Raw genomic sequence first — 12,224 nt, 5'->3', positions numbered from 1 at the left:
CTAATCATACAGATTCATACACATCTTCAACATATGATAATATTTATAGTCTGATTCTTCAATAGATGATATCTAAGATGTCACATTTCTTCTCCTACTTATCTTGGCAATAATATTAAAATATACAATCCGAAGCATTAACTAAAAAGCCTTGAAAATCCTCCAAATTAATTATCCCTCCATACCTTATGATGAGATCTCAAAAAATTAATTTTTAAACTAATTCTCGTTAGATTAGGGATGTTAAGCCATTATAAACGAAAGTGAGAAACCATATATTCCGGAAAAAAAAAAATTAGAAACACAATCTAATTTTGAAGAGAAACACAAAAAAATGCAAAATCAACTACAGGTGATTCACGTAAAGTGAAAAACAATAGCACAAGGGCAACCACTACAGCTATAAATTCCAATGACGTGACATTAGTTGTTTGTACTCCAATATCACCTACAGTATTTTAATCTCTAAACATAAGTACTATCATTTCTAAATCTTGTTCTTCTCCAAACTTCTCTTTGTTTTAGTTGCTTAGTTTTCATAAGAGGTGGTTGATTCATTTATTTGTACTATCTAGATTCTATTTATAATAGAATTTTCTATGCAACATTAACAAACTCTAATTGAGATGCAGGAAAACAAGCAAAAGTATACAATTTTTCTAAAACTATAATCAATTGATCCTTATCCGACTAATAAAAATGGAAGTAGTAGATTAAAAAAATACGAGTTCATTCATATGCATTTCTTTATCTATAATTCATTAAATTAAGATGCACCTACTATTTCTAAATTTAGTATTGTGAGATTCAATAATTCATGATAAAGTAAAAATATCCAAACAAAATAAGAAAATGCATTCTCCATTACCGTCTTCCATATCATTTCTACTGTTAATACTGAAAATCCCACAAAAACACAAACAAGTCCAACAACCATTATCCTAAATTGGGTCTAAACTTTTTATAGGGTTTTTATCTGAGACAAAGTTCTAAATCAACTTCCTCATCATCCTCTGATGAAACTACATCCTACACAATAAATTTCAGTTGGTGCTTTTCTCAAGACAATGGTTTCTCCCAAATACAATTTTGTTTGCTGAGTGGTGTGTAGAACTGACAGAATAAAGAAGACTAGGTGAACAAATGAAATGGAGATAGTATCAATGGGAGACAAGATGTGGATCTAATCCTTGACCAGTATCTTTCTATTGAAGAATTTTCTCGGCGATGGCAAAAAAGTATTTCAAAATTACTCCTTAATTAGCTACGAACAACATAAAAAATGTTCTTTGCTGACAAAATTCCTATCTACTAATTATGAACTGTCGACTAGTATTTAAACCTTACACCTCTAGCAGCTCAAAAAAAAAAATTGGGAGTCTTGCCTAAAGTGTTGCTGACCTCCAATGCAACCATGCTTTAACCTTGGCATAAAATTTACTTTAGAACAGATAATGTCTTGTTAAGTGTAATGTTGACCTGCAAAAAGAACAAAGTCACATATCTTGTTAAGTGTAATGTTGACCATGCTCTTGAGAAGAAAAAATTGCACAATATGAAGCATTTATGTAAAATTCCAAATAAGTAAAATGTAACAAAGAATATTCCCTATGAAATGAAACTTGGAACATGGAATGATGACAACTTCTTAAAGCCTACTCATAGGAAGTACAGAATTAGTCAATACTCCAAAGCATCTCAGAAATGGTATCTGAAACAATTAAAAGCATTTGGAGTAAAAGAGTAGAACCCAAATGGCCTATTGGGTATGTTAAGGGGAAGGAAGACACAAAAACCTCGCACACGTGCAACAATTGGAGATAGCACCAATTTGGAATGAATTCATCCCCATTTTCTCACACTTTGTGTATCATTGCCCATTTTCCCATTTGACAAATGCATTTGGCCGAACATAATACCCGCCCACAGATGATGCCTCTATAAGTGCAGATCTATCAAGTAACAAAGAAAAAGCTATAGAAATAAATTTTAAAAATACTTCAACAGCAAAAATATTGTGGTTGTCAAATATATCCAGTGTGCCATCATGTTCCTAAGTCACCTCTATAATCAATACAGTTCCTACAAAAAAAATGTCAACTAGAATTGAAAAGTATTAACAATACATAGTAAAATGGATACCTTTGAACTGTAAAATAAGCATGATTGTGTCAGGAAAAAAAATGAGTAGAATGTTTGGAGCATTGTAATTTTAAACATCTAATATTTTTGCATGCAAGCCAAATGTGGAAGCATGCAAAGGATGTAGGGAAATTTGGAAGCATGTAGAGGTTGCACGTAATCCATATTATAAATGCCACCTGTAGATGACATGCAAATTGTCATTAATTAAGTTAATTAGTTAGAAAAAGACTACCAGTAAAATTAGATCTAGCCAATCACAAAATTGAAATAATAGAATACAAATTTAATAAATGATGAGAACTATAGGCTAAAAGCTTCTAGCCCAATTTTCAAGGAAAGACTAATTGAAAAAAGGTAGCTAAAAACTATAGTCTCCTACCTAAATGGCAAGGACTAATAATAACATTGACAAAGAAAAAGAGCATGTCATTAACAAAGAACCTACCAATAAAGATTCTTAGGAAAATATAAAAATGATGGCATGGAGGAGGGAAAGAAAGGTAGTCAAGGAATCCAATCTTGTTAATGGTAGAATGATTATGATAATAAGAAAAGTTTATTATTTCTTGAATTTTTTTTTGATCTCTCTTCTTCGAGATCAGGGCTAAAGAAAACTAATTTAAGGGAGATTTCATTTGTGATAAACAAAATTTTAATTGTCATAAAATCTTGCTTATCTATGGCAATCAAAAGCCTTCTAGAAATCCCCTAATTGAATTCTGAGTAGATTAGTACAACATAAAGGACATCTATGAGCATAATAATTGATTATCTATAGCAATTAAGACTTTCAACATAAATAATTTGAATATGAGTGTGGAGTACGGTCAATTATTGCATTATATAGCTTTCTTGATGATCAAAAATGTAAAAAAAATATTACAACATTTAAATATAGCAATTTTCTACAATTCATAACATATAGAGAATAATATTTTACAATCTAAAAGACAATAAAATGGAGTAAGGCTTGATATACAACAAACAATGTATTATTTCAACTACAAAGAATAATAAGAAATTGTTCAATAAATGAAAATGATTAGATTTAAATATCACCATAAGGATGTCTAAAAGTTACCATCAATCATCTATTAAAAATAGAATATATAAAATAGTAATGCTAAAATTATTCCTCTCTCTCTTACTCTCGATAGATTCATGATATAGATTTAATAAAAAAATAGAATTACATCTTTGTAAGCCATATCACATCTAGATTATTGCAGTTATAAAGGTGAACTAGTGTAGAGAGTCTGCAAGTCCATATTCTAAGAGGTACAAAGATGTTGAACACTTAGTGCAAATATGTGCACCAATGAAGTTGAAAGAGTAGGTGAGAACCTTCTCTACCTTTATTTTAGATATAAATTCTTAAAGATATATTTTCCTATTACTAAGATGCAACATGACTTCCAAGACATTGTTCTAGACATTGTGTATATATTGAGTTCTTTGTCATGGTGACTTCCTACCTGTGCTATAAGAAATTAGCATTAGTTTCTAGTGTTCAAGGAGGAGTTTGTTGAATATTTGAACACATTCTACTTTTGTATTATAGAAAACACAAATAAGATTGATAAAGATCAATGTCATTATTATTAAAGATATGTTTATTGCACTACTTAAATATTAATATTACAATATAATTGATTAAAGTCGTAACATTTTAGTGAGCCTTCAACATATAAGAAGAATCAATGTGGGAATCACATATATATTAATTGTCAAATCAATATGTATATAGGTATACATATTAAGAATGTATGAGAATACAACTAAACATATAATTATTGTAATATATATTTTAAGTTGTTATTTAATTGTCTTATTTTCACTATTTCATTACCTAATAAAAAAATTTTGTGCGACAATTTTTTTAAGTCTTTTAGTTAAAAAAAATATTTTCACGGGAGTTTCTCTTTTAGTTACAATCTCTCAAGTGTCAAATATTTTTAAATTGCATCGTTACATCTATTTTATTTGTAACCATATTACTATCTAGAAATATTTTGTTAAGATCTACATGAAATAATTTGACACTTGTATCATAATGTTACATTTCCAACACATTAAAATATTTTATTCAGATTAATTTTGAATAAGTTCTTATCATTTTTCATATAATTTTTACTCTTATTAAAATATTACAACTTAGGTGAAAATATTTCATTTTGAGTGAAATAAAATAAGCCCACTTCTTTGAGATTATTTTATAAATATTAAGCCTAAATAAAACATTCACATTTTTAAAAAATGTTAATTTGTTTCAGATAATCCGTCTATCTCTTCTACTTTTGTATAAATAGAAATTAAATCATATCTTTGTCGTTGCTCACATGCACATGATATGTAAATTCACATTTTTATATATCTAACTCTATCACCAACACAAATCTCTAGCCTTAAACAAGTCACCGCCTTCATAAGTTTACTAAGTAGCTTTCATTGGGAAGAACTTGTAAACTACAATCCATGATTTTGTGTGGGAGGGATTGAGAGAAAAATAGAGGAAAGACAAATAAAGGATTTCAATTGATAGAAACAAAATCTAAAATATTTTTCATGCTTTGGAGATTTTCTACATAGGTGCTGCAAAGATCCACCATTCTTTTGAGCATGCTCTTTTTTGGGTATCTGGGCAACTCTGTGTCTTCTAAGGATGTCTTTCCCAAAGATTTTCTATCCTAGTCCTAAAATGAATAATTATAATAACGTAAAATAAATTCAAAACATTGATTAGAAAAAAAAATTCTTTCATTTTGATGATGGATCATGGAGTGCGATCCAAAACATTAATGAGAAAAATTCTTACACAATCATCTTTAGAAGCAGAAACTAAAATTCTTATAGATTATGAAAACTTAGTCATTGTTATGTAAAATAAAGTTAATCAATTCTCTTGTATTTCAGATGTCAAGTTTTAAAATTAAACAAACAATAATTATGGATTAAACTCTCACTTGAAAGTATAAATCCTCAACATTTTTTAAAAATTTTAAATTTCTCTTTCTAAGGCAAGCCACTGCCACTTGTGCTAGAGTTGTGAAGGGGTTGCCCTCTAGACACACACAAGTGTACAATCTCACTACAGAGAACAATTCTATCAAGGCTATTCCATTGAGGCCAACACAAATCTCACATCCCTATGCCCATTTTATATTGGATTGACTAAACACAATTACAGTGGAGGCTATCAAAATTGAACCAAAGAGCACATAGTAATACTAGTTGAAGTAACTCTTAATCTATTTTTCATCAATTGGCCCAAAAGCTCCTAAATGTACCTTGCTCATGTTGATCCTACAATTGTTAGTGCAAAATAAAGACCCAAAACACCATATTGTCCTCTATAGGGGTCATCACATCTTCTTGATGTTCTTAGATTTCTGTCTCACAAAGGGGCACATTTCCTCTATGATTTGATCCAACAGTGGCACGCAGCATGCTGCCCATCGCAAGAGCTTAGATGTTTGCTCCATTAGAGAAAAAACTTGCCCATTAGAAAGCATGATGCTCTCAGAAAATGGATGGCAAGGATGTTGACCATCATCTTGCACAAATATGCAACATTCGCAATTGTAAATGAAAAATGAATTAGAAAGGTACATAATTCAACCTAATTAGTATACATTTACAAAGCACACAAAACAAAACAAAACAAAAATGCAGGTTGTTGGTGTTGGAACTACAACTGTGGAACAATTGTTATGTTGTCATTGATGTCAAACCTTACTGGTAAGACATTTACTTACAGTCTAGAGTGTCATATCATTTGATTGATGAAGAGGATTTGAAACGAAGAGATCATGAGATGACTTAGTGAAAGGTTGAGTTGAGTTGTGAAAGTATGATGGAATTACAATGGGAACTTGATCAGATAGTACTTGACAAGATAATGTGTTGTTTATTCATTACAATAAGCAAGGAAGAAAGATCAGTTGTGAAGCAACCGAGTATCTAAAGTAGAAGATTAAGGAACTTGAGCATTGTCAAGAAAAACAGTGTTAGCCAAGTGATAGTAACAACTAAGTTGTAGAGTGTAAACCGAACAAGAAATTTTAGTGATGGCCAAGTAATCCATTGATGACTAAGCAACATAATGTTGTTATGACTGAGTGTCAGCAAACTAGCAGTTTGAGAAAGAATCAAGGTTGTAGCTAACATAGTTGAATTCCTAAAATAATCAAAATGTATTGATGATAAAGATTGATGAGATGGATTATCTAATGCATGGAAAAGATTAGTTGAGCAATCAAAGGCTAAGATGATGCAGGAGCATCTTGCATGGGAAAATTATTGGGAAAAAAAATTTGAGGAGAGAGAAAGTGACGAAAATTAGAGGAGAAATAATAAAAAAATAAAAAAGGGGAAAAAGGAGAAAAGAAAGAAAAAGGGGATTTCTATTTTTGAGGTGCATAGGTGGCATAATAGAAAAAAATAAAAAATAAATGGTTGGCATTCCATATATCGAGGTGTGTGGGTAGAATTCTAGAAAGTTATGAATATTGTAGAAGGTTATGGAAGTTGTAGAAGGTTGTGGAAGAATTCTAGAAGGTTGTGGATAAGTCATGCATGGGGTGGTAAGTGCCTATTTAAGCAAGGCATATGAGCATTTCTAAATCAAGCTCAAGGAGAAGCTTGAGAAGTAGAAGCTAGAAGGTGTGAAGACTTCAAGGTGTGAAAGCTCTAAAGGTGTAGCTCTTAAAGTAGAAATTCTTGGTGAAGCTCTTGGTGTGAAGACTCTTATTTGGGATTTCTCTTATGTTGAAGAATTTGTAAACTTCTTTTTGAAGAAGTCATATCTATGATATCATCTTGTGGGTGTTGTAAGGATCTTCAAGTATAATAAAATTTCTTGTGAAGCATTTTTTTTATTTCTCTTGGTCTCCATATTGTTGCACTCTTGATTGTGAGTGGGTAAGGGTGGTGTGGACCCCTATCATAAAATTTGAAGAGAAGTTTCTATAAATTTCAAGAATGAAGAAAAAGAACATAAGATGGCTAGATTCATTGAATTTTTTGAATCTAATCATAACCCTAAGATCTATGGGTAAGTGCACCAAGTTGTGGTGCCAAAAGGGGGGTATAAGTGGACACCTTTTTCCTAAAATCTGCAAATTTTGAACTTCAACAAGAATTTGAAGATAGGTACACTCAAAATTTTAAGATATGACAAAAACAAAAGTCATAGTCCTTTGAATCTAGTTTCTAAACTACTAATTTTTTTTCAAAATGGTTTAGTTTTAGGTCCTCAAAAAGGGGGGCCACAAAAAGTGTTATTGTTTATTCCAAAAAAACCATAACACAGTACAAAGTGTGGCCCCCCTAAAATTTTAACTTTTTTTTTGAAATTCTTTAATCGCTCTAGTCAAAAGTTACTTAACACTATGTAGTTTATCCCAGATTTTTTGAGTAATTATATAATGTGTATATTTTTTAATGAATTTTTTAACTAGACACATCCCAAAAATGTGAAATATCTGTGTGCTCCCCCTATAAATAATTGAAAACTAATCTAAAATCAAAACTTTTTTTTTCAAAGTGTGTAGAATGGAGTCTAGTTTCTAAAAAACTAAGTTCTTGCAAAATTCGATGAACGAGCTAAAATCTATAGCCCAATTAGTACATGGTGGTTTTTGACAAAAAATGAACATACATTCAAAAGAAATTATAGATGAAAGGTTTGAAATAGTTCAAATTAAAAATAAATTATATGGTTAGATAGCTAACACAGAGACCTATAATGCTATGTAACCTGATTTTATCAATACCCAACCATGAGGAATCTTGAAGGGGAGCACACAAGAAAAAGTAATCATTTTTGGTATGTTTGCTAGAAAACACGTCTCGGAGCTATTTATAAACTCCAAACCTTTGGGTTGGATCTCCAAGGCAAAACCAAGCCTTAGGCTTAGGTTTAATGCAAATCTTTCAATAGTGTGTCGTGCATGCGCTATTGAACTTTATGTTCCCAGTAGCGTGTGCACGCTATAGTGCGCATACACTATCAATACCTAAATTGCAAAAGAGAACTAGGTGGGGGGCCAAGGGAATGGCTATGTGTGTGTGTGTGTGTGAGAGAGAGAGAGAGAGATAGAGAGAAAGTAGGGAATGGGAGAGGGGAGAGAGTATAAGATGGGAGAGAGAAAGTGAGAAAGAGTAGAGGTGGCAAAGAGAGTATAGGATGGGAGAGAGAGGAAGTGTGAGAGAGTAGGGGTAGCAGAGAGAGTACAGGATGCGAGAGAGAGGAAGTGTGAGAGAGAGTAGGGGTGGAAAAGAGAGAGTGTGGGATAGGGGAGAGAGACTGATAGTATGGGATGGGAGAGAGAGGAAGTGTGAGAGAGAGTACAGGTTGGGAGAGAGAGAGATTGAGAGTAAGGGATAAGGGAGAGAGAGAGTAGGAAGTGGGAGATGGAGTGGGAGAGGAAGAGCGAGAGAGAGGAGGATGGGAGTGCATGTGTGTGAAAGAGAGAGAGTATGGAATGGGAGAGGGGGAAGATAGAGTAGCTCGAGAGAGCGTAGGGGATGGAAGAGAGAGTAAGCAATAGGAGAGGGAGTGGGAGAGCGAGAGAGAGGGGGGATAGAAATGTGTGTAAGAGAGAAAGAGAGAGAGAGAGAGTAGGGGATAGGAGAGATTGTGAAAATGTAAGAGAGAGTAGGAGGTAGCAGAGAGAGAGAGAGAGAGAGAGAGAGAGAGAGAGAGAGTAGAGAGGGGGAGGGAGAGAGTGAGAGTGAGTAGGCAGTGGGAGAGGAAGTGGGAGAGGGAGAGCGAGTGAGAGAAAAAGTAGGGGATGGGAGAGGAGAGAGGGGGGATGGGTGTGTGTGTGTGTGTGTGTGAAAGAGAGAGAGTAGGGAATAAGAGAGGGGAGAGAGAGAGATACAGAGAGTAGGCAATGGAAGAGGGATGGGAGAGAGAGAGAGAGAGAGAGAGAGAGTAGGCAGTGGGAGAGGGAGTGGGAGGGAGAGAGAGGTGGAATGGAAGTGTGTAAGAGAGATAGAGTAGGGGATGGGAGAAAGTAGGTAGTGGGAGAGGGACTGTGAGAGAGAGGGGGGGGGAATGGGAATGTGTATTTATTTATAAGAGAGATAGAGTAGGGGATGGGAGAGAGTGTGAGAGTTTGAAAGAGAGTAGGAGGTGACAGAGAGAGCTTGTATGGGATGGGGGTGAGAGAGAGAGTAGGGGATGGGAGAGAGTGTCAAAGAGAGTAGGAGATGGAAGAGAGAGAGTGAGAGTAGGGGATGGGAGAGAGAAAGTAGAGAGGGAAAGAGAGTACTTGAGAGAGAGAGAGAGAGATAGTAGGTGGTGCAAGAGGGAGTGGGAGAGGGAGAGAGAGGGGGGATGGGAGTGTGTGTGACAAAACTAGACAGTAGGGGATGGGAGAGAGTGTGAGAGTGTGAGAGAGAGTAGGTGGTGGCAGAGAGAGCTTGTATGGGATGGGAGAGAGAGAGAGAGAGAGTGAGATTACAAGATGGGAGAGCATGAGAGAGAGTAGGGGATGGGAGAGAGAGAGTAAGGGATGGGAGAGAGAGAGAGAGAGAGTAGAAAGGAAGAGAGAGAACTTGAGAGAGAGAGAGAGATAGTAGGCGGTAGGAGAGGGAGTGGAAGAGGGAGAGGGAGAGGGAGAGGGAGAGAGATGGGGGGATGGGAGTGTGTGTGACAAATGTAGAGAGTAAGGGATGGGAGAGAAGAAGAGTGGGGGGATAACCGTGTGTGTATCTATGAAAGAGAGAGAGTAGGGGATGGGAGAGAGTGTGAGAGTAGGGGGTGGTAGAGAGAGAGTACGACGATGGGGGAGAGAAAGTAGGTGGTGGGAGAGGGAAAGAGAGAGGGGGGATGGGAGTGTTTGTGTAAGAGAGACAAAGTAGGGGATGGGAGAGAGTGTGAGAGTGTGAGAGAGTAGGGGATGGGAGAGAAGAGAGAGAGTAGGGGATGGGGGAGAGAAAGCAAGCAGTGGGAGAGGGAGTGGGAAAGGGAGAGAGAGAGAGGGGGGATGGGAGTGTGTGTGTATGAGAGACAGAGTAGGGGATGGGAGAGAGTGTGAGAGTGAGTAGGTGGTGGCAGAGAGAGCTCGTACAGGATGGGAGAGAGAGAGTAGAGAGGGAGAGAGAGAACTTGAGAGAGAGATATAGTAGGCAGTAGGAGAGGGAGTGGGAGAGGGAGAGGGGGAGAGATAGGGAGGATGGGAGTGTGTGTGACAGATGTAGAGAGTAGGGGATGGGAGAGAGTGTGAGAGTGTGAGAGAGAGTAGGGGGTGACAGAGAGAGAGAGAGAGAGAGTATAGCGATGGGGGAGAGAAAGTAGGTGGTGGCAAAGGGAGAGAGAGAGGGGGAATGGGAATGTGTGTAAGAGAGACAAAGTAGGGGATGGGAGAGAGTCGAGGATGGGAGAGGAGAGAGAGAGAGTAGAGGATGGGGGAGAGAATGTAGGCAGTGGGAGAGGGAGTGGGAGAGGGAGAGAGAGGAGGGATGGGAGTGTGTGTGTAAGAGAGACAGAGTAGGGGATGGGAGAGAGTGTGAGAGTGAGTAGGTGGTGGTAGAGAGAGCTTGTACAGGATGGGAGAGAGAGAGAGAGAGAGAGATTAGGGGATGGGAGAGTGAGAGAGAGAGAGAGTAGGGGATGGGGGGGAGAGAGAGAGAGAGAGAGAGAGAGAGAGAGAGAGAGAGAGAGAGAATAAGGGATGGGAGAGAGAGAGAGAGTAGAGAGGGAGAGAGAGAGAGAGAGAGAGAGAGAGATAGTAGGCGGTAGGACAGAGTGTGAGAGTGTGAGAGTAGGGGGTGGCAGAGAGAGAGTACGACGATGGGGGAGAGAAAGTAGGTGGTGGGAGAGGGAAAGAGAGAGGGAAGATGGGAGTGTGTGTGTAAGAGACATAGAGTAAGGGATGGGAGAGTGTGTGAGAGTGTGAGAGAGTAGGGGATGGGAGAGGAGAGAGAGTAGGGGATGGGGGAGATAAAGTAGGCAGTGGGAGAGGGAGTGGGAGAGGGAGAGTGAGGGGGGATGGGAGTGTGTGTGTAAGAGAGACAGAGTAGGGATGGGAGAGAGTGTGAGAGTGAGTAGGTGGTGGCAGAGAGAGCTCATATAGGATGAGAGAGAGAGAGAGTAGAGAGGCAGAGAGAGAACTTGAGAGAGAGAGATAGTAGGTAGTAGGAGAGGGAGAGGGAGAGAGATAGGGGAGATGGCAGTGTGTGTGACAGATGTAGAGAGTAGGGGATGGGAGAAGAGAGTGGGGGGATAAGAGTGTGTGTGAGAGATTTAAAGAGTAGGGGATGGGAGAGGAGAGAGGGTGAGAGAGGTAGAGAGAGTAGGTAGTGGGAGAGGGAGAGCGAGAGAGAGAGTAAAGGATGGGAGAGGGGAGAGAGAGTGTGTAAGGGATGGGAGAGGGGAGAGAGAGAGGGTAGGGGATGGGAGAGAGTAGGGAGGATGGAGAGTGATGTGTTTTCACATAGTGCGTACGCACTATGTGAAATTGCCTAAAAATAGGCAAAAAGCAACTTTGGGGCCCATTTCATCCATTTTCTACTTTTGGTCTATTGTGCACTCTATTATTCCAACATAAATCATGGGTTTCAACATAGCAAACACTATTTCAACACTTTTGGAAGCTAGCAAACACCAAATTCAATCATTGGATATGTGATTTGAAGACTTTTTGAATATTGTTTGTATAGAAAAGGTTAGTGCAATCTATTTTAGATATTGTTTGTTGATATATAGATACAAATTTGATTATAATTTGACATGTTGTTTAATATATAGTGAATTCATTGAAATTTGTATATTTGAATGAAATGTTATTTCGAAATGGTTAGAAATTTGACAAGTCATTTGATATATATTGTGTATTCATTCAAATAATTATAATTTTTATATGTATTTGAATAATTTGTAATTTACACATTTTAAGTAATTCATATGTTTGAATAATTTGACATGTAGAAATCATCATCATGCTGAGGAAGAAACCAAAAACTCAAAAAAATGAAGATAGGGAGAGAGATTTAGCAATTAAAAGAGATAAAATGAAATTACTACGTGAGCAAAGAAAATTGCAAAGCAATAATGAAGAATTGACTTTTGG

Source organism: Cupressus sempervirens, chromosome 7 (genome assembly GCF_028749045.1).
Source record: "Cupressus sempervirens isolate cs-2001-9-10 chromosome 7, ASM2874904v1, whole genome shotgun sequence".
In the NCBI taxonomy this organism is placed as follows: Eukaryota; Viridiplantae; Streptophyta; class Pinopsida; order Cupressales; family Cupressaceae; genus Cupressus; species Cupressus sempervirens.
The sequence above is the reverse complement of the archived record's forward strand: the minus strand, read 5'-3'. Positions refer to the sequence as shown.